Source organism: Neofelis nebulosa, chromosome X (genome assembly GCF_028018385.1).
Source record: "Neofelis nebulosa isolate mNeoNeb1 chromosome X, mNeoNeb1.pri, whole genome shotgun sequence".
Taxonomy (NCBI): domain Eukaryota; kingdom Metazoa; phylum Chordata; class Mammalia; order Carnivora; family Felidae; genus Neofelis; species Neofelis nebulosa.
Window position 1 is genome coordinate 28977983 of NC_080800.1, and position 21763 is coordinate 28999745.

Consider the following 21763-nt stretch of genomic DNA (forward strand, 5'->3'; position numbering starts at 1 on the left):
ACTTTTATGTCCTTCTTTGCTTTACTCTGTGCCTGCAAGGCTGATCCCCCATATGTTACATTTCATTAGATCCTTTGCTGACTACTCTTGGTTGATTTGGGCCAATGGGCAGCACACCCATCAGAAAAAAAGGCAGGCAAAGAGAAAGGCATTTCTTCCCCATTCCACTGCATCTTCTTTGGGCCTTATTTCTCACAGTGGCAGCTTACAGTCCTAAATGTCTTGTTAGGAATCCCCTCTTCCAATGCTCTCTTACTGAATTTAGAAAATGCTACCTCCTTTGCTTGATCCTTCAGACCTGAGTAAGGGGACATTTAACAGTCTCCTACTGCTGGTAGTATATATGAACCCCAACAGCCCTTTTTGTTGTTGTTGTTTCCTTTAAACCTGCCCATAGCTCTGAAAGTAGTCCCGTTACTGGGTTTCACTGAACCATCTGTGCTAGATTCCGTTTCTTGCCAGGGTCATGGCTGACACAGGGAGATCAGAAACATCAACAGCTTCTCCCTTTGAAGTAATAAAGTAGAAGATGAAAATGAATGGGATTCATAACGAAGCATGTTTCTGTGTATGCAAACAATGTCTACATTTTTCAAGGCTTTATCTGGTGGTTTGAGTATACAATATTTATTACAACTTGAAATAAAAACTTACCACCCCCATACTGATTTGTATATAAAGTTTTCACTCCAGAAGTAAGGGCTGAAAGCAATGGATTTTCTCAGAGTTTAAAACAAGAGTCATATAGTGATTGACCTGTTGACAATGTACTTGAGTGAGTGATAAAAGACCTCCAGTTGCCCATGTGTCCACGTGTGTATGAATACATCACTCCACACATAAACACACTCCACTCTGCAACACCCTGACAAATGAAATACCTTATTCCAGAGTTACACATATATGTCAAGTATCAACTGCTTGATTCTAAATGGTTTTAATTTTTTTTTTCTGGCATCTACGCCCTTAAACTAGCCAATAAAAGCTAACACATTTTCCCATGGCATTTAAATAAAAAGATGCTTTAAAATCAAAACTTAAAAAATATATGTCATCACAGGAGAACCATTTCAAGAGATACAGATAACTGTGAGGAAGGGAGGCAAAAATGGCCAATTTTTTTCCTCTTCTCTATAAAGTTGGGAACTTTATATAAATATCTTAGCTAGCAACCCTGTGTTTTTCCCAGGTTATTACCTGTGAAGCTGTATTAATCCGAATGTTTTAAATTAAGCTAAATAATTCATTTAGTGGAGAAAATGACTCAGACCCTTCCCTATTTACGTAACACAATGCCTTTAGGGTTTTCAGTTACTTAAAAGTTCATTTCTAATTCACTTTTAAATTTAGTACTGGGCTCTAATTACTTTGCTGTCTGTTTTAATATACAGGGATTATTCATAAATATTAGAATATAAGGACCAGTCTTCATTTTACAACATGAATCATAAAACTGTAGGCTAAAAAAGTGATTAAGAAACACCCTGATGCATGACTTTAATGTAATTAGAAAGATGTTTTGCATTCATGAAAAATTATAGGTCTCTATCAATCTGTCTATAAACAATTATAACCTTATCATTTAAAATTACTACAACATTATACACATATGGTATATTTTTAGATACAGTGACTTAAATTTTTAAAAATTAGTTCCCTTTCAAAACTGCAATTTTGGACCCTTTCCTATTTTCCCTTTCTTTTTCTAATCACATGCATAACAGACAATAACGCCATTATACGGATAGTAGAAACATGAAAACACAATCTAATCCCAATGCCAGGCACTGTTAGAAAGCAAAGCATCATGTAAGAAGTCAGATCTCCTAAGTGGAGAGATGCACCGTGTTAAGAGACTGGAAGATTCAATGTGGTGAAAATGTTGATTCTCTCTAGGTTGATGTGTAGTTTTAATGAAATTCCTATCAAAACACAAGCAAGGTTATTTTTGTAGACACAAACAAGCTTATTCTAAAATTTATATGGAATGACACAACCCCATAATAGCTAAAACAACCTTGACTAAGAAAAAGTGACAGGAATCATGCTGGTCAATATTAAGACTTATTACTCAATTATAAGAAAGAGAGTTGGAAATGGTGGGGGGTAGAGTTTTAGATCAATGCAATGGAACAGAGAACCCAGAAATAAACTGGTACAAACATACCCACAAAGTTTTGTAAAAGTTGTAAAAGCAATTCAATGAAGGAATAATAGTCTTTTCAAGAAAGGGCACCGGAGCAAGTAGACTTATGTTTAACCCTTTATGCAAAACTGACATGTTAAATATAAAATGATAAATATTTTAGTAGTATACATATATATGAGATAATACTTGTGACTTAAGTGAAGACTTTTTATGCTTAACATATAAAGCACAACCCATCAACAGAAATATTAATAAAATAAATTTCACCAAAATTTTAAAAGTCATGCTCTGGGAAGTAACCTGTTAAGAAGATGAACGAAATGATACGAACTATAAGAAAATACCTGCTTATCACTTTTGCTGACCTAGATAAGTAACTAGAATATGTAACTAAAAAGTCAAAAGTAAAAAAAAATAAAATTCAATTAGAAAATGGGATGGAGCTCCTGGATAGCTCAGTTGGTTGAGCATCCAAATCTTAATTTCAGCTCAGGTCATGATCCTAGGGTTGTGTGATCGAGCCCTGGGTCAGGGTCTGCCCTGAATGTGGAGCTTTCCTGGGATTCTCTTTCTTTCTCTCCCCCCTCTCCCCCACCCCACTTACTCTCTCACTTGCTCTAAAAGGGAAAAAAGAAAAAGAAAATAGGGAAAAAACTGAAAAAAAATACATTCTTCTGAAGAATATATATAGATGATAAATATATAAAAAAGATATTTAGCATCACTAGGCATTAAGGAAATGCAAATTAAAACCACGGTGAGACAAAACTACAAACTGACCAGACTGGCTAAAATAAAAAAATAGTGACAACACCAAAAGTTGACAAGGATGTTAAGAAACTAGATGACTTACATATTGCTGCTAAGACTGTAAAATGCTAGAGCCACCTCTGGAAAATAGTTGTGTGGCTTTTTAAAAACCAACCAACCAACCAACCAACCGGGGTGCCTGGGTGACTCAGTCGGTTGGGCGTCCGACTTCGTCTCAGGTCATGATCGCGTGGTTCCTGGGTTCGAGCCCCGCGTCAGACTCTGTGTTGACAGCTCAGAGCCTAGAGACTGCTTTGGATCCTGTATCTCCCTCTCTTTCTCTGCCCCTTTAATAAACGCTGGGATATCCATAATAAATGAATCAGCAATATATATTAGCAAATACCATATGCTTTCACTTACATACGGAATGTAACAAAACAAATGAACCAACAAAATCATCAGACTCGTGAATAAAGAGAGCCAACTAGTAGTTCCAAGGCTGAGGGTGGGGGAAGGGATGGGTGAAATATGTGAAGGATATTAAGGGATACAATCTTCCAGTTATAAAATGAGTTAGAAACAAAGATGTAAAGTACAGCACAGTCAATAATGTTGTAATAACCTTGTATGATGATACATGGTACCTACACTTATTGTGGTAAACACTGCATACTGCAGAGAATTGGTGATTCACCATGGTGTACACCTGAAACGTTACACTGTATGTCAACTATACTTCAATTTTCTTAAACAAGAAAAAAGGAAACTATTTGCTACACGCAGTAACTTAGATGCATCTAAAGACAACTAGGCTGAGCTGCCAATTCCAAATCTATACTACTCTGCTTGCGTAATATTTTTGAAATAACACAATTATAGACATGAAATACAGACTGTTGCCATGGGTTAGGACAGGACAGGGTGGAAGGAGGAAAATGGGTGTTGGCATAAAAAGGCAGCGGGAAGGACCCCATGGTCATGCAAGTGATCTGAATTTTGACTATAGCGGTGGAGGCACTATCTCACATGTTTTAAAATTGCATTGGATTCTGGGGCGCCTGGGTGGCTCAGTGGTTAGGCATCTGACTTCGGCTTAGGTCATGATCTCACCGTTCATGGGTTTGAGGCCCGCATTGGGCTCGGTGTTGACAGTTCAGGGACTGGAGCCTGCTTCGAATTCTGTGTCTGCCTCTCTCTGACCTTCCTCTGTTTGCGCTCTCTCAGAAATGAATCCTAAAAATTTTTTTTTTTAATTTCTTCGAATTCACCACAGACACACACACACACACACACACACACACACACACACACACAGGAACACAAGGAAAAATCTGGGAACTCTGATTAAGATGGATTCATTCTAAAATGTCATGATATTTTACTATTTATTTCCAAGATAAGAGCAGTAGAGGGTAAATGGGTAAATGTTATACAACATCTTTTTGTATTATACTTTACAACACTCCTTAATTCTACAATTAAGTCAAAATAAAATGTTTAATTAAAATAATCTTGCTCAAGCTCACTTTTTGCCACAGCTGAGACTCAGATGCACAGGAGAAGCCAACATCCGTGCCCGCTGCCACGGCCCTTGGGGGTCCTGGATACAGGTAGGTAGACAAGAACAGGGCTGTAGGCACAATGCAGTCACCATATTCATTTTCTAAACTTCAGGCTACCGTAAGGTTGTAAAGTTATCACTGGCTTAGAAACTGTTTGGGGGAAGGAATGTCGATCCCATGGTCTTGTGAAATTGTTTAAGAATGTAATGGTTAGGACCATGCTGCCCATCTCTGCTACCTAATCGTTCTTGTCCATGTGGCCATATACGTGTGTGTGTGTTTGTGGACATTTGACACTTTGGAGAAGTAACCTTTCCATACTTCAGTCTCCTCAACTGTTACATGAGGGATAACAACTGCACCCAGCTCACAGACTTACCACTGAATTAACACCAGTAATGCACTTGTAACGTAGTAAACTGTACGTATCTAGAATAGCACCTGGAACATAGTACATTCTATGTGTTAGCTAGAAGTATTAATACTATCACTATTGTTGTATATTCTGATATCAGAAATATAAAAATATACTTTTCAAAAGTGAGGCAATAGAGGAAAATCACTAACATGATTGAATGACCACTAGTAGTCTAGACTGTATATACTGTGAAAAAATTTCATCACTTATGCCAACTAACCATTAGCCACTTCTGGCATTCTAACAGTCACCTTTCTCTAAAATCCTGGAGGAAGAGGGGTGCCTGGGTGGCTCAGTCAGTTAACCATCTGACTTTAACTCAGGTCATGATCTTGCAGTTTGTGGGTTCCAGCCCCATGCTGAGCTCTGGGCTGACAGCTCAGAGCCTGGAGTCTGCTTTAGATTCTGTGTCTCCCTCTCTCTCTGCTCCTCCTCTGCTCGAGGTCACTCGTGCTCTGGCGCTCAATCGCTCTTTCTTTCTCTCTCTCTCTCTCTCTCTCTCTCTCTCTCTCTCTCTCCAAAAGTAAACACTTAAAAAAAAGTGAAAAAGAAATAAAATCCTGGAGAAAGAGGTTTTGTTCCTCACATTTATTCCTAAATCACAAATCCCCTGGTAGTTACTTCTCTGGGTGTGGTTCCCTGCTTATCACTCTCAGAGACTCTTTCTTACAAAGCTGCTCAAGGCCAACCTTGACACCACGTGGAGCTACTGGACAGTGCTATTCCTAGTGTGCATCAGCTGCACTGCCTGGGTCCCAGCTCCTGGTGAAATGCTCCCCATTGTGGTCTCCGCAAACTCCACACGGAACTGGGTGGGAGCACAGGCCTTGCATGACTTGTACATGGGGATAATTAAAGAGAATTCGGAGGCGGGGGAAGAATGCAAAATGGTCCACTATAAAAGGGCTTTTACCTCTGTGTTGTGCAACAGAAGAGCTGGAAGGAATGAAACCTTACACAAGGGTCCTTTGCGAACACTGTCCAGTTTCGACGTTTGCTCTTCCACACTGAAGCCTGTTGTGAGTCATCCCTTTTAGAAGGCCTCCATTTTCTATGTGGGAAACATGATCTGCCCTGAGAGAAATTCTATCCCATGACAGCAAATTCTGAGCAATTAATATGTGCCAAATACTGATTTAAGTACCTTATCAGTACTGTCTACTAGGTTTGATGGATGCTGAGATGACCTATTTCACTTTTTATTATTTCTACGATTGAGTATATATTTAAAAGCATTGGTGCATACAGTTTAGGGGTTACTTTATTTTTTCTTCTTTCGTAGTGGTACACAAAATGATGTCATATGATTGACAATTTCTTAGATTCAGGGAAATATGGAAATTTAATCTTCACAACAACTCCATAACATAGGCGTTCATTTTTATCAGCATTTTACAGACAACATAATTGAAGCTCAGAGAAGCTACATAGGTGGAAATCTCAAGGTTGTTAAAGGACACAAAGCTAGTGAAAGGTAGATATGAACCTAGGCAGCGTGATGCAAGAGGCTGTATCCTTTGAAAATGATCTTTTTCTCCAGGATTCATACATCTCCTATAGTCCCCATTTATCATTATTATTTTTTTTCTTTAAAGAGAGAGAGTGAGCAAGGTAAAGGGAAGAAAGACAGAATCCCAAGCAGGCTCAGCATGGAACCCAATATGGAGCTTGATCCCACAACCCCAGGATCATGACGTGAGTCAAAATCAAGACTCAGGGGCGCCTGGGTGGCGCAGTCGGTTAAGTGTCCGACTTCAGCCAGGTCACGATCTCGCGGTCCGTGAGTTCGAGCCCCGTGTCAGGCTCTGGGCTGATGGCTCGGAGCCTGGAGCCTGTTTCCGATTCTGTGTCTCCCTCTCTCTCTGCCCCTCCCCCGTTCATGCTCTGTCTCTCTCTGTCCCAAAAATAAAATAGAAAACGTTGGGGAAAGAAAAAAAATTTTTTTTAAAAAATAAAAAAATCAAGACTCAGATGCTCAACTGAATGAGCTAACCAGGTGCCTCAGTCTCCATTTATTATTAAGTATACTCCAGAATAATTCACACTGAAGAAGAGAAACATTTTCCAACTTGCACACAATCTGCTCATTTGCCCCTGCCATCTTATGTTACTACACAAGGCAAGTGCCAGTATTTTGTTTCTTCCTCCCAGTTTTGATTATGTCCTGAAAGGCACTCCAGAAGCATAAAAAAAAGGGGGGGGGTCTTTACAGAGCCACCTACCAGTAAGATGGTAACTCTTTTGCCACATAAAAACCTGGCAAACTCTTCTATATTTTGGCAGTCTGATCAAACTCCAGGATAGGACAATTTCCTGCAGTCTCTAACTTTACAATCTTTTTGTCCTAGAAGTAACTCCACGGATGGTGAGGATAGGAATAGTTTTTGTCCGCCAGTTACATATATTTGTAGTACTATTTGATGTGTCTTATTCATTAAATATGTATATTTCATCAACTCATCTCCCACCTATCTGTGATACAAACAACAAGGAGTTTGATATAAGCAGGGATTAAGTGTCCCTCAAGCTGTTCATGCATCAAGTCAACAAAAGACTAGAATACTTTAAAGTGATTATACATGGTATTAGTCCTATCACCAAAAATTTGAGGTAAATGCTTGTATGAAATGAAACAATTTAGTAGTTGTAGAGCACTCTAATCTTTGCTACACAAACCTTTGTGAAATAGGATTTCCATGTCACTCAGCAGTAACAACCAAATATAGGAATAAGTGAAATACTTCACTGACATGCGGATTACAGCACTCTGTTTTAGATATGAAGTGAGATGGGTATTAAAAAAACAGAGAATCTCACTGTTCTCATTTTTTAATATCTCATTTTTTAATATTATTTGTATAAAAGCATAAATGTTATTGCTTTATTTTAATATATTTTGTATTTTTGCAAGTTAAAATAACTTAATTCCTCTATTTAAAAATTCAGTGATGAAGCATATATCAGCATGTCAATCTCTCTCTCTCTCTCTCTCTCTCTCTCTCGTGTACACACACACACACACACACGCACGGACACATGCACAATCACAGCATGCCATCTATCATTAGCCTACAGAGTTTTCAAACTAAAATAGTTAACAATAGGCATTCATAGTTCTTGAATTGATTTTAAATTAACCTGCCAGCCAGTTCTAAATGAATTTCCACTCCTATAATGTGAAAATTGTCCTGTGACAAAACTTCCAGCAGGAACAAACTTATTCCTTCTTGAATCTATCATTTGCAAAGTACTATGGTATATCAATTGGAAGGGATCTAAATTAGAATTTTTCCCAAACCCCACAACCAGGTTACCAAATACTAAATTCAAAAGACTAAATTCAAAAGACTACCCATTAAATTGTATACATTATATATGTGCATTTTTTAATATATCAATAAGACCTCAATAAATGTTAAAATGTAAGATGGTGAAGAGTTCATTTGGAGGTCTGTACTCTCTTGAACTCATACATTTTATACCTTTGAAGACCACTGTCTCTTTGCTTTGTTCTAGCTCACATGCATGCTCTGTGTATATATTAATGTATGTATGTATCTACTATATCTACCTGTAACATACATACATACATACATACATACATACATAGACCGAGTTATATAAACAAACCGTGGCGTTTGCAGAAGGAATCTCGTACTTTAAATTCCATGTTAGCTACTGTTCATTTTAGATGATTCTTGTGGCATATTAAAGCATCATCCCCACGTAACACAGGCAGGATCGTATGCATTTTGCTGATAAGAAAATCGAGATCCAGTGAATTGAGAAATATGCCCAAAGTTGGAACTGAGGCTTTTTAATAATGTTATATCCAACTTGAAACCCTAGGCTTTGTACTATCATAATCTTTATGAGGGTTTGAGATGTTTACAAAAATTTGCTAAAGTAAGAATGGGGTAGCAATTACCAAGGTTATTAAGTGCTATCTAGGTTTAAGTGAAAAGTTTAATCAATACTGAATGTCACTGTCTACATATACCTTTGCTATTCATGACAAAACAGTATCACTTCATTAAAAATGCTGGAACTCAGGCACACCTCAAACCTACCATATCAGAATCTGAAATTTAACACAGACCTCAAGTGGTTTCGATTTCAAGTTTGACATACACAAGTGCTATTCTCCAATGGTAGGAAGACAGTAAAGTAATGAAGATTAACCAATCTCAACATTTCATAGGGGGGAAAAAGCATGGAAATCCCTTCATGTGTTCCATTATTACTTCTACTCAAGAGATTTTATAATGATTCAGAAACTTCTATCAGCCCTGATGAGATGCATACCAGAGTTTAAGTAAAAAGGAATTTCATAATAAAATCCAATTTTAAAAAAATTCTTGCTTTTTTAAAATTGCCATTCCTTGGCTAACCACCGGTATGGAGAGTTGATTTTTGATTATGTAAAACGTAGATCACATTACGGAGTAAGAAAGTCAGCAAAATCAAAGTATTGCTACTTCCTGTATAATTGTAAATCATGTTGATAGCAATATGATCACCATAAAATCCGAAGTAAGTACTCACATGCAGATGTCAGCTTGCTCACAATTACATAAGCACAGAGTTAGGTTGGTTTGGTCAAATATAGTGAAACTTAGCAACAGCTCAACATAAAAATAAATATTATTTAGACTTTGAGTTCATCTCTATTTATTCTCAGAGTTTACAAGTTGGTAATTTAAATTAAAATGATACTTTAGCTTGGTTTGTTTTCTCTCTGAATTGGTCAGTTGTGGAATAAATTGTTTGATTTGGTTAGTTTTGCAACAGAGTAGGCAGTGTGTCAGAATTTACTTCCCCTCAAGACTAATAAAGAATGAATTAGCATCCATCCTGTTTACAAAAACATAGTTTCTTGAACACAACTGAGCTTATCTAACACTGTAGGACTAAAATGAAATAAAAGGATATATCACATTTGGTTATATTATAAAATGGCCTAACATAATCTAAATGAAGCTTTATTTTATAATGCACTACATAATTAAAGTATATTGGAAAGCTCTAGGTTCTTGAGGCCATGCAAAACATGTTTGCAAAACAGATTATCAAGATGTTCTTATGTTTTAAATAACTTTCAAACATATCATGATAAATGGGGTAAATACAACTTTTTGGTCTATTCTTCTTGCCACCCTACACACAAAAAAGCGTATTATTTGTACATTCTATTATCAGATATGTGACTTTTTTCCCCATGCATAAATTTAATTCATAAATAATAGAAACTAGCTTGCCTTTTTTAAGTTTATTTATTTTGAGAGACAGAGTGTGAACAGGGTAGCGGCTGAGAAAGAGGGAGAGGGAGAATCCCAAGCAGGCTCCACACCCAGCACAGAGCCTGACACAGGGCTCAGTCCCATGAACTGTGTGACCTTGAGCTAAACTGAAATGAATAGTCGGACGCTTAACTACTTGAGTCACCCAGGCACCCCATTAACATTATTATAATGGAAATATTTCCCCCTGGAATCCTAGAATGTGGCTTATAAATATACAATTTTTGCTTCTTCATTATTGTTTAGAACTAATGTACTTCTATAATACTAGATTATACATTGTACCAGTACTTAAGCTAAATGTGCGTGGCTAATTTTAGGGCTCAGTAAAGCGAGAAATAAGAAAATAAACAATGACTAGGGGCACCTGTGTGGCTCAGTCAACTTAACATCTGACTCTCGATTCTGGCTTAGGTCATGATCCCAGGGTCTTGGGATAGACCCCTGTGTCAGGCTGTGTGTTGGGCGTGGAGCCTGCTTGAGATTCTCTCTCTCTCCCTCTGCCCCTTTCCTCCACTGGTGCGTGCTCTCCTCCTCCCTCCCTCCCTCCCTCCCTCCCTCTCTCCCTCTCTCCCTCTCTCTGTCTCTCTCAACTAAAAAAAAAAAAAATCAATGACCAAAAACCAGTTTCTGGGAAAAAGTGGGAAAAAGCAGGCAATGAATTAGAAAGTTAATGGAAACAACTTAGTTTGAATATTCAAGAACTTAAATAAAACGGCATACATTGTGTTTATTTATCTTTCTTGTTGATAATAACTCACTAAAATTACCTTTTTTCTATTCATTGACCAAAAGATAAAAGGAGCATTTAGCAGGTAAATCAGATGTGTTCTCCATTGTCTTTTATTAGTTTTCAGTTTGTCCTCCTTATTTTTAATGTAACAAATGCTTTATGGTGAGGCCTAAGTGTGAACATAAGATTAGAGAGCTGCGCAGCCACAATAGCTAAGTACTGTATGCAAGTGTAAGAATTTCAGTTTCAATGAGTACTACTTTGTATCATAACAGTAACTCTTTCATTTTTCAATTTTTTAATGACTTTTGGGTGACTCCAACTCTTCCAGGAAAATTCTACACATCTGGCATATTCTGTAATCCATGAAGAATAGAACAAAGACTGTCAATGTTTGGAAACGTAGTCTGTGTCAACAGTGTAGAGATCAAACCCCAAAACTAAGGATACTGTTTTTTTGTAATAAAAAAAAGCCACTCAGAAAGATTACAAGTCTAGTTTCTACAACTGAAACACACTGCAACATTGATTTGGCCTTGTTCTAAATCCATCTGGGAATTCCTAATGGATAGAAGAGTACAATGTCAGAGATTTATGGTTTCTAAGCTTGCTAAGGCCTGTGACTGCCTAAATTATACAGACTATTATTACTTCTGTATAATATTCCACAAGCGGTTTAACTCCATAATACAAATACATATGTGTGCTTATGTACAGAAGACAAATATATAAATATACATAAAAGTGTACTATTTTTATTCAATATAATCTGGAAACCAGAAAATAATGTTTTAGCTTGATAAAAGACAGTTGTTTCCCTCCAAATATCAAGCATGTCAAACAGTGAAGAAAAGCAAACTATTCATATCAAGAACATTTCAAACAAATGTAATCACAAAAACCCTATGACATGTTATGTGGAGGACGAAAGCATGTCAAAGACATATTTGGTTTACTAATGAACAATGGGAAAGATGAACATTTGCGTAACATGTAACAACAGAATTTTTTCAATCATTTTATTATTCTTATACATTATCCTTCTCTATACTTAGGCCTAACTTCATGGTGTAGAAAGGCTGTTACATTTAAAAGAGGCGGCCATTCCAGAATAGAGTATGAAGGTTCGTCAAAAACTTAAAAAGCGATGGGGCGCCTGGGTGGCGCAGTCGGTTAAGCGTCCGACTTCAGCCAGGTCACGATCTCGCGGTCCGTGAGTTCGAGCCCCGCGTCAGGCTCTGGGCTGATGGCTCGGAGCCTGGAGCCTGTTTCCGATTCTGTGTCTCCCTCTCTCTCTGTCCCTCCCCCGTTCATGCTCTGTCTCTCTCTGTCCCAAAAATAAATAAATAAACGTTGAAAAAAAAAAAAATTAAAAAAAAAAAAAACTTAAAAAGCGAACTATCCTGTGTTCCAACAGGAACATTAAAAACAAAAAAAGAAATAACACTAGCAAGGAGACTAAGGAGGAAGAATATATGTGTGGTTTTGATGCACCAGTAATTTCAAGACTTTAGGCAAGTCCCTTAACCTCTTGGTCCACCCCAACCGTATACTTATCTGTCAACAGTCCGGACTCTAGAATTCTCATGTACTGTGGCCTACCCAGAAGAATTCTTTAACTGAATTAAGTGTTTATTTCCTTGATTTTATGCAATGCTGCACTTAAGAAAAACAGAAAAATAAAACACCTTATCATCCATTAGTGATTTTTATTATCTGAACTATCATAAAAGTGGCTGGACTTTTAGTTAGTCCATACACACATGCCTTCCTAGAAGGCCATGATGCAAATTTTTAGTGGCACAGACCTCAGTAAAATAGGATAGGTAGCAATGTAAACCTCTAGTACTCTCTTCCCCGTTCAGTCTATTCCCAGGACTTCTCATTCAGGAGACTTCCACGATTTCCTACTGGAAGACAGGGCATCACAGAATAATTCTCTTCTATCCTGTATTCCTCATTCCTTTAGGACTTATATATGAGCTTTAAAATTATCCTACGGCTCCTCACATTAAATAGATATTGGGTAAAGACTGATTTCTGGGTAATTATATGCACCAAGGAAGAAAAACTTTACAACTTAAGTAGGATTCTACATTTTCCTTTTACTACTGACAGTTTAATCATATGTTTGAGCTAGACTTTACATTTCATAGACACTTGGGTTTATTGATAGTCTCACAAGCTCAGTTATACTTCATAATATTTATAACTATAATCAAGGGAAAGTCTTTTTACACATTTATACACAAAAATATAAATGATCTCATACGCTCCCAATTGTCGAATTATTTCCCATCTGCAATGTGGTACATTATGGGGACATGGCAACAAATGTCTTTCCAGAAATTTTTGGTCTAGTTTAAAAATATGAACAAATAGGCACAAATGAAAGACAAAACAGTGAGTAGTCATGATGTAATACAGTGTAATGGATAGTAAATGATATGTAAAACATAATTTTCAACAGCCACACAGAGCAAATTATGCTTGGGTTTGATGGTAACATGGGTCAAGCCTGAAGTAGACCTCTATTTCTTGGAAATATTTTTTCCTTGAAACATATGGCTTCTAACTTACGTGATTAATAAAAATCCTTCAAGATGATTTCATTCTGTGCTAGACAAGAAGGGGTATAAAACATTTATATTTTAAACCGATCATAAACTACACATAAATCCTGATTTAAAATAGAAGCTGACTTTTCAACTGAGAGTGTCACATCTCTGAAGGACAAAATATATTCCTATATATTTTAGTTTCAGGTTTCAGATATCAATGTTTACAAAGTAATTTTTTTTTGTTTCATCTGAACATGTGGCTTAGAAAGATATTTGAGAAAATGATTAAGTATGCCTTACTCAAAATTATTTACTCGCTGTTTTAATCATTAGATGGTAAACACAATGTTTTATTTACTCACAAGGGATACAGTATTAGGATACTGAGATCAAGCAGACCACTACTGATTCTTCCCAGTCCTTCTTATAAACGAGTTTCTTCAGCATTAACCACGTTTTATCTAGATGTTTTAGCCCATTTATGAATACATAATTGAGTAATGCATTCCTAGTAATCATTTTATGATATATGCAAAAATTCTGAGATCTTAAATGTAACTTCCCTTTGATTTTCCTGTTTTCAAAAAGGCCTAACTACTCTTAGAGTGTGATCAAGGGTTTCCTGAAGACCAAGGTGGGAAAAGGTAGCCATTTGGGAGAAACACTCACTGCAGGAAGGAGGGTGCTGTCTGCATTTAATGTAAATACAACTTTCATTCTCTTTAATTACAATAGAAAAGAAACAGAAAAATCTTCAGCATTCCAAACATTAAAAACAAAAAACAAAGTTTCTTCTCAGTATGGCAGTTGATTGCACAAAACCACTTTGTGTGTAGAGATGGTCCTTCCACCAATTATTTTGAGCATCATGCTATTTTCATTTAGAAAGGTCACAGGAGTTCTTTGCTCGAACCAATGTTATTTTCCTAATAAGCTCACCATGCTAAGTGATCCAACAGAATCGCTCACTATGTTAATAAGGAAAGTAAATGGCATTACTTGACAGAAGTGTTCGATGGTGGCTCATTCCAAGAGATTAATTTCTCAGTACTTGTCTAGCGCCACATATACACTAGTAAATATCAAATGTAGCATCCTTCTCATCAAGTTCTGTGGTTTGCTCTTTTGTGTTAGTATTTGGAAACAAAATGTATCACTCCATCTGTTAGTAATCGTAATGATGAAATTATGTCCTACCATAACAGAAGCAAATCCAAGGTATTAGAGAGCCACGCTCTTTTCAAATGCTGCTATACGATGGTTATTTCCATATTCTATTCTGGAGTCATTATTCTTCCAAGCCTCCTGCTCTCTTTCATTGAGTTAGTGGTCAATTCATTACCTGAGGGATGCATTTTTTTTTTTTTCCTGGTGGGCACCGAGGATGAGTACAATAGATTCACCCTCTCCTTAAAGATGCCATAGCCTCAAATGCCCTGTTCACTCCAGCGGGCATTTACAGAGATTCCCGGCAAAACAAAGGGTCACACTACGGTATCTACTTATCTAGCCAGAGCGCCTTTCAGACGGGACCATTCACGCAGCAGCTATTCTCGTTCCCACCTTCCAAAAGAGTCTGAGGCAAATTTTCCATTGTTTCCTACAGTTATTAAACTGTTGGCTCCTAATGACATTATGAATATAAAACTTGCTATTGTTTCAGCACAATGTTTTATGCATGATATTTTAAGGACTGTACAAAATACAACATGAAAATTCTCAAGGGAAAACTAATAGCATTATGGCTCATTACATTCTGTATTGTCGTCGTCTGAACTGTGAGTAACTATGCTGCCATCCTGTCAACTCACTCTACAAGATCTGCTGTAATGTTTTACACAATACCATTTATTTCACAGACAGAACGACATCAAAGTGTTCCAGCTTGGAAGCATATTGTAAATGTTTAAGTATGTTATCACACAGCCACCTGAGAACTACCTGTACCAAAAACTTAATCCTCAACACCACAAGTTCTGCTATTAGTGATAGCTGTGATCAAACAAAACAACAACAACAACAACAACAACAACACACTGAGCATTTTGATACCATCTACCCGCATTATTATTACCTTCCTTAATTTTCTCAGAGGCAGGGTTTCAAAGATTCTCCAAAGAAATTGGGAGAAGATGATAGAAACCTTTATCTAAAAATCCTTATGTTTTTACAGTGAAAGGACTCACAAATAAATGAGAGCAGGCGGCCCCAGAGAGGACTTGGTCCACTTTTAGCCTGGGGTGTCCTTAAAGCCATTATATAATCGTATCATACAATATTCCAAAGCCCTTTGCTGCCATCATTTTATCACCTTTACACCATCCCTCCCACCGAAGCTTTGTTCATAACTGAAGGATCATCTGCCACTGATGGCTTGTTCTGAATTTAATTCTATTATGCAGTACATATTCAATTAAGACCCATGCTGGGGCAGGACTCTCTTGACTTTTCCAAGTGCTTATTAAATAGCCAAGATGTTGTATAAGGAACAAGTGGCAAATTAACAAACACGTATGAGGCTTTGACTAGCAGCCAGAATAATACCAGGTTGAATTAATTATCATATTAAATATATGCAAAAGGAGAAAATAAAGTACCTGCTATTATATGGACAAGTCTTATTTCAATATACATGTTTGAAGATAAGCAGTTTCAAAGGAATTATTGTACACTCATGAGCATATGGTACTACACTGAGCATGTTTTAAAACTGTGCTTAAAACAACATGATTTGTGTTGGTAAATATTTTTTGAAGTACCCTTTATTTTCTACAGTTGTTTTAGGTTCACAGAAAACTTGAGAAGAACATACAGAGATTTTCCATATACTCCTTCTCCCCACATATTCACAGCCTACCCACCTATCAACATCCCATACTAGAGGTGTACATCTGTTATAGTGGATAAACCTACATGGTTACATGATCATCCACAGTCCACAGTTTACATTAGGGTTCATTCCTGGGGTTGTACAGTCTATGGATTTTTACAAGAGTATAATGAGATATATCCATCATTGCAATATCATCGATTAGTTTCACTGCCCTAAAAATCCTCTGTGCTCCACATATTCATCCCTCCCTTCAAACCGTGGCAACCAGTGATTCTTTATGGTTTGCACAGTTTTGCCTTGTTCAGAATGTCATATTGTTGGAACCATACACTATATAGCTTTTTCAGATTGGCTTCTTTCTCTTAGGAATATGCATTTAAGGTTCCTTCATGTCTTTTTATGGCCTAAAAGCTCATTTCTTTTTAGTGATGAGCAATATTCCCATGGTGTGGATGGACCACAGTTTATTGATCTATTAACCTACCAAAGGACAACATGGCTGCCTAAAGTTTTGGCGATTGTGAACAAAGCTGCTATAAACATTTGTGGGCGGTTTATCCTGTGGACAAGTGTTCAACTTATTTGGATAAACATCATGGAGCACAATTGCTGGCTGCAATGGTAAGATTTTTTTTTTAAATGAGTATGCTTTGTTTATTAAGAAACCAGCCAACTATCTTCCAAAGTAGCTGCACTGTTTTTTATGCCCACCGGTAAGGAACAATTCCTACTGTTCCACATCCTTACCCGTACCCGATGTTATTACTTTGGGTTTGGCCATATTCTTATTAAAGATCGTACTTAGCAAATAATTTTTTGAAAACATTCATTTAATCCAGGTTTACCTGTATTAACTCAAATTCCTGCAAAATTGTTAAATACTTTTAAATTTGGATACTAAACTTTTTGATAGGGAAGACAAAGACAAAACAGAAACCTTTATTGTTACTTTTAGTATGTCAGAACAATATGCATATACTGCCCCCTAAAACATAATGAACTGGTTTATTTCTTATGAATGTATTAGTAGTATATTTCTGTGGGTTTTAATTCTAATTTTGTGAAGTTAATGAATACCAGTTGATTAAATAGAAAGCATTGAAACTCCCTATTTGAGATGGCATGACGATTTATGCCTTAACGCATATTACCTGTTTAAAATATAGAGCACTGATAGAGAAAATATAAAAACAGGAAAAAAAACCCACACAGTAACACAGCAGGGCTTAGGCACGAGCCATGGATCAGATGCCAAAGCTGCCATCCTAAAAGGTGCTTTTCCCCCAACTGACAGTATGCCTGCATTTAGGCTCCTTCACTAAGAGTCCACATTCAAGAGAAGAACCAGAATTAAGATCAGTGCTTGAAGTCCCAGGTTAAAGTACAGGTCTACCCAGTAATCATTCTTGAAAGGACATATTACTGAAAAATGTTGCTGACCTGCTGCCTGAGGTCCTATCTTTATAGGAAACTATTAAACTAGACGTAGAGGAAGAAAAAGAAAAAGACACACCACAATGCCAGAAAGAAACCCAAATAATCTGACTTGAGCACTGAATCCTCAAGAACTTTAATTATGATCACAAAGCAGACATCCCAATGTGCACAGTACAGTATCAACATCTGGACTGCTGTTCCAGGGAATACATGAGGACACCAGTAAAGTTAGGGAGGAATAAAGGGAGGAATAAAAAGGGGAAAAGAAGCAATTAAAACAATGGCAAAAAAAAAAAAAGGCCCATCTCTTAACTTGAAAGCCTCCAGAAAACTGAGACCAAATGCAAGCCTAGAAGAGGCAGAAATTCATACCAGCACCAGCACCATGAGTGAGCCACGGATTCAGGGGAGATAACTATCCTGGCAGAGTGTCTGCAAAACAATTTAAAAAGATAGGTTGACAATTTTCAGTAGTAAAATTAAAAGAAAAAATCAAAAGAAAAGTAATCTAGAGTCATAAAATAAAAGCAGGGGTGAAAGGGCACTACATAATTTGGTAACTGTGAGAAAAAACTGACTCTGATATTGGAAATGACAAATGGAGTAAATGAATCCATTTTAAAACAATTAAACATCATAGATTGCACAGAAGATAAAATTAGTGAATGAGAAGTATAATAATAAAGAACTCCTCGAGAACACAACCCAGGGAAGCAAATTAATTTAAAAACAGAGGATTCAGGGGTGCTTGGGTAGTTCAGTCAGTTCAGCGCCTTTCTCTTGATTTCAGCTCAGGTCATGATCTTGCAGTTCCTGAGATAGAGGCCCAGGCTGGGCTCTGTGTGACAGGACAGAGCCTGTTTCAGATTCTCTCTTCCCCTCTCTCTCTGCTCCTCCCCCCCGCCCTCTGTAAATAAATACACGAACTTTAAAAAAAAAAAGGAAATTCAAAGGACATGGAAGATAGACATTAATATCCAACACTAAGAACTCCTAAAGAAGGGACTCATGTGGGACTACAGAAAAGCAAGATTTAAAAATAATGCCTGGTAATTTTACATAACTGAAGACAGACAGGAATACTCAGTTCTAAGTGCAATATGAATACCGAGGAGGAAAAAGATAAATTTACACCCAGATATATTGTAGCAAAACTACAGAACACCATGCTAAAGAAACGCAGCTGACGACTTACATTAGTAAAAAGCAGGTATTATATCTTAAGGAAATGACTATCAGACTGCAGAAGATATAATCACCTGTGACTTTGTGGATCAAAATGAGAACAGAAAATAGTAAGCTCAAAAGAGTAACAAGAAAAAATGTGCTGACCTACAATTTGCACCACAACTATTATTCACAACATTTTCAAAGACTAAGAAAATTATTACCTGCACATATTCTTTGAAGGAATTTCTGAAAGATATATTTCAGCAAGATGGATGCAAAGTAAACCCAGAGCTTTAATGCATTTTTATTAATGTTAAGAGCAAGCAATGTCATAAGGCAAAATCACAATTAAAAAAACAAATTTAAGGGGCCCTGGGTGGCTGAGTTGGTTGAACATCAGCCTTCACCTTAGAAGTCATGATCTTGCAGTTCATGAGTTTGAGCCCTGCTTTGAGCTCACTGCTGTCAGTCTGTTAGTGCAGACCCCACTTTGGAACCCCGGTCCACCTATCTCTCTGCCCCTCTCATGTTTACGCTGTCTCTCAAAAAATAAATAAACCATTGAAACAAAGGTAACATACCACTTTTCTCAAATTAACTTAATACAATCCCAGGAAATATATCAACACTTTTTTAAATGGGGCTTTTATGTACTTGGCCTGTAATTCACATGCACTCAGATGACTAAAGTTATCTAACAAAACTGTGAAAAACAAGATAGGGTAGTCTGCCTTACCCCATGTCAAGGCTAGTTACACATCTACAGTGATAGAGGTGTCCACTGTTGACACAGGAAATGGTGAATGAAGAAAATAACAGAAAAAGATACCCAGGATATATTAAGCTTGATCTACAATACAGATAGTACTACAAATATGTAAATAGGGAAAAGAAGACCTTTTAAAATTATGTTAGGACAACTGTTTTTTCAATTAAAAAAAAAAAAAAAGAACTATGGACAAAAAGTAATTAAGAGTGGAGCAACTGGGTGGCCCAGTCAAAAGTCCAACTTGGGCTCAGGTCATGATCTCATGGTTTGTGAGTTCCAGCCCTGCATCAGGCTCTGTGCTGACAGCTCAGAGCTTAGAGCATGCTTCAGATTCAGTGTCTCCCTCTCTCTCTGTCCCTCCTCTGCTCTCTCTCTCTTTCAAAAATAAACATTAAAAATATAAAAATAAAAATAAATTAAAAAAAAGTAAGAGTGATTTCCACATTAAGATATCTAAAAGTGGAAGAGTACAACTTTAATCTTTTAAAAGAATACATAGAAGGAAATAACTACAATTGAAACATTGGCAGAAAACAAAAACAGATTAATTCAAAGAAGAGCAAATACAAGGGCCGATGAATACAAAAGATCTAGTATCTTGTTTTCTACAGATTCTTTTTAATTTTGCTTTTTGAGAGAGACAGAGACACAGAAACAGAGACAGAGACAGAGTGCAAGTGAGGGAGGGGCAGAGAGAGAGAGAGAGAGAGAGAGGGAGAGAGAGAGGGAGAGAGAGAGGGAGACAGAGAATCCGAAACAGGTTCCAGGCTCTGAGCTGTCAGCACAGAGCCCGATGCGGGGCTTGAACCCACCAACTGTGAGATCATGACGTGAACTGAAATCAGAGGCATAACCGACTGAGCTACCCAGGTGCCCTTATGGATTTATTGTTTTCCTTTGTTCCTAATTAGATTTTAATTTATATATCTTCTTTAGCCCTTTAAGCAAATGGTTAGACTTCAGGGCACCATTCATAGTACTATTAATCTGTAGTACTAATCAGACATTTATAAAGAGATGAATATAGTCCCATGTTCACGTGGCCCTGGGGCCAGACTCTGGGTCTCCTTGCAGCATCCGGGGCAGCTTCAGGGCAGAGCACTGACTGCAGGAGCACGAGTCCTGGCAGGACAGGCATCTACAAAGTTTCTTCTCCTCTATCAGTTTTAGTTCAAAGTAGTGCAGCCAAAAATGTAACGAAAGGAGGCGTTATGCTTCCAGAAAAATCTCAAGAAAAAGTACTAAGCAAGAGTAGCAGCTTGTGGACAGGCTCTACAGGAAAGGGTGGAGAGATTCAACCATCCAGTGTGAAAGCCGGAGATCAAGTTCCTCTCCCAGACTATGGAGGCACCAAACTAGTTCTAGATGACAAGGATTATTTCCTATTTAGAGATGGCGACATTCTCAGAAAGTATGTGGACTGAAATACATTATTACTGATATGGCGTCGGGTGAAGCTGCCCATTCCAGTGAAACTGTGGAATCATTCATCATGTAAATAATTTTCATGTCTTTTTTTTTATGATAAGCTAATGGTATCCAAACGAATGATAGCCAATGTCTCCAAAATTGAGCTTTAGCATACTGATATAATCATCACCAAAGAAAAACGTATACATGAAAAAAAGATGAATATGAAACCAAGTGATAGAGTATCAGCACAGTAGTAATAATAGTAACATGATCTTATAAGAAGTTGTTGACAAAGTTAAATTTAATTTATACCCCCAAAGTACTAAGAATGGTATCAATATGTACCTCTGGTAAACAGGGATTTCCAAGAAACGGAAACTGACTTATCAAGTACTTACAACTTAAAACTATAGTGAAGTCCTAATTTTCTTTCATTTGACAACTTGGACAAACATTTGAGATGAAAAGTGTGTAAAGAAAATTTTATCCTGAAAATGTTCTCTCAAGTCTAATCTACCAAGTGAAAAACTTATACTAAAATATATTCGACTGTCTTCTCCACAAGTACCTTGCCTCTAATGAGTCAAAGAACACCAGTATTTAGCAAATTTTTGAAGAAACCATGAACATTTTACAGCCCTTGGCTTGCATATATATAAATGTTG

General features: G+C 37.1%; 1 protein-coding gene and 1 pseudogene across 1 annotated transcript in view; one reads left to right on the forward strand and one right to left on the reverse strand.

Annotated features, from left to right (window-relative positions):
- DMD (dystrophin) overlaps positions 1-21763 on the reverse strand; it is a 2138536-nt gene that overhangs the window by 2046729 nt on the left and 70044 nt on the right. The gene's annotated exons all lie outside the window — the stretch shown is intronic.
- On the forward strand, positions 20703-21109 carry LOC131502965 (10 kDa heat shock protein, mitochondrial-like; annotated as a pseudogene).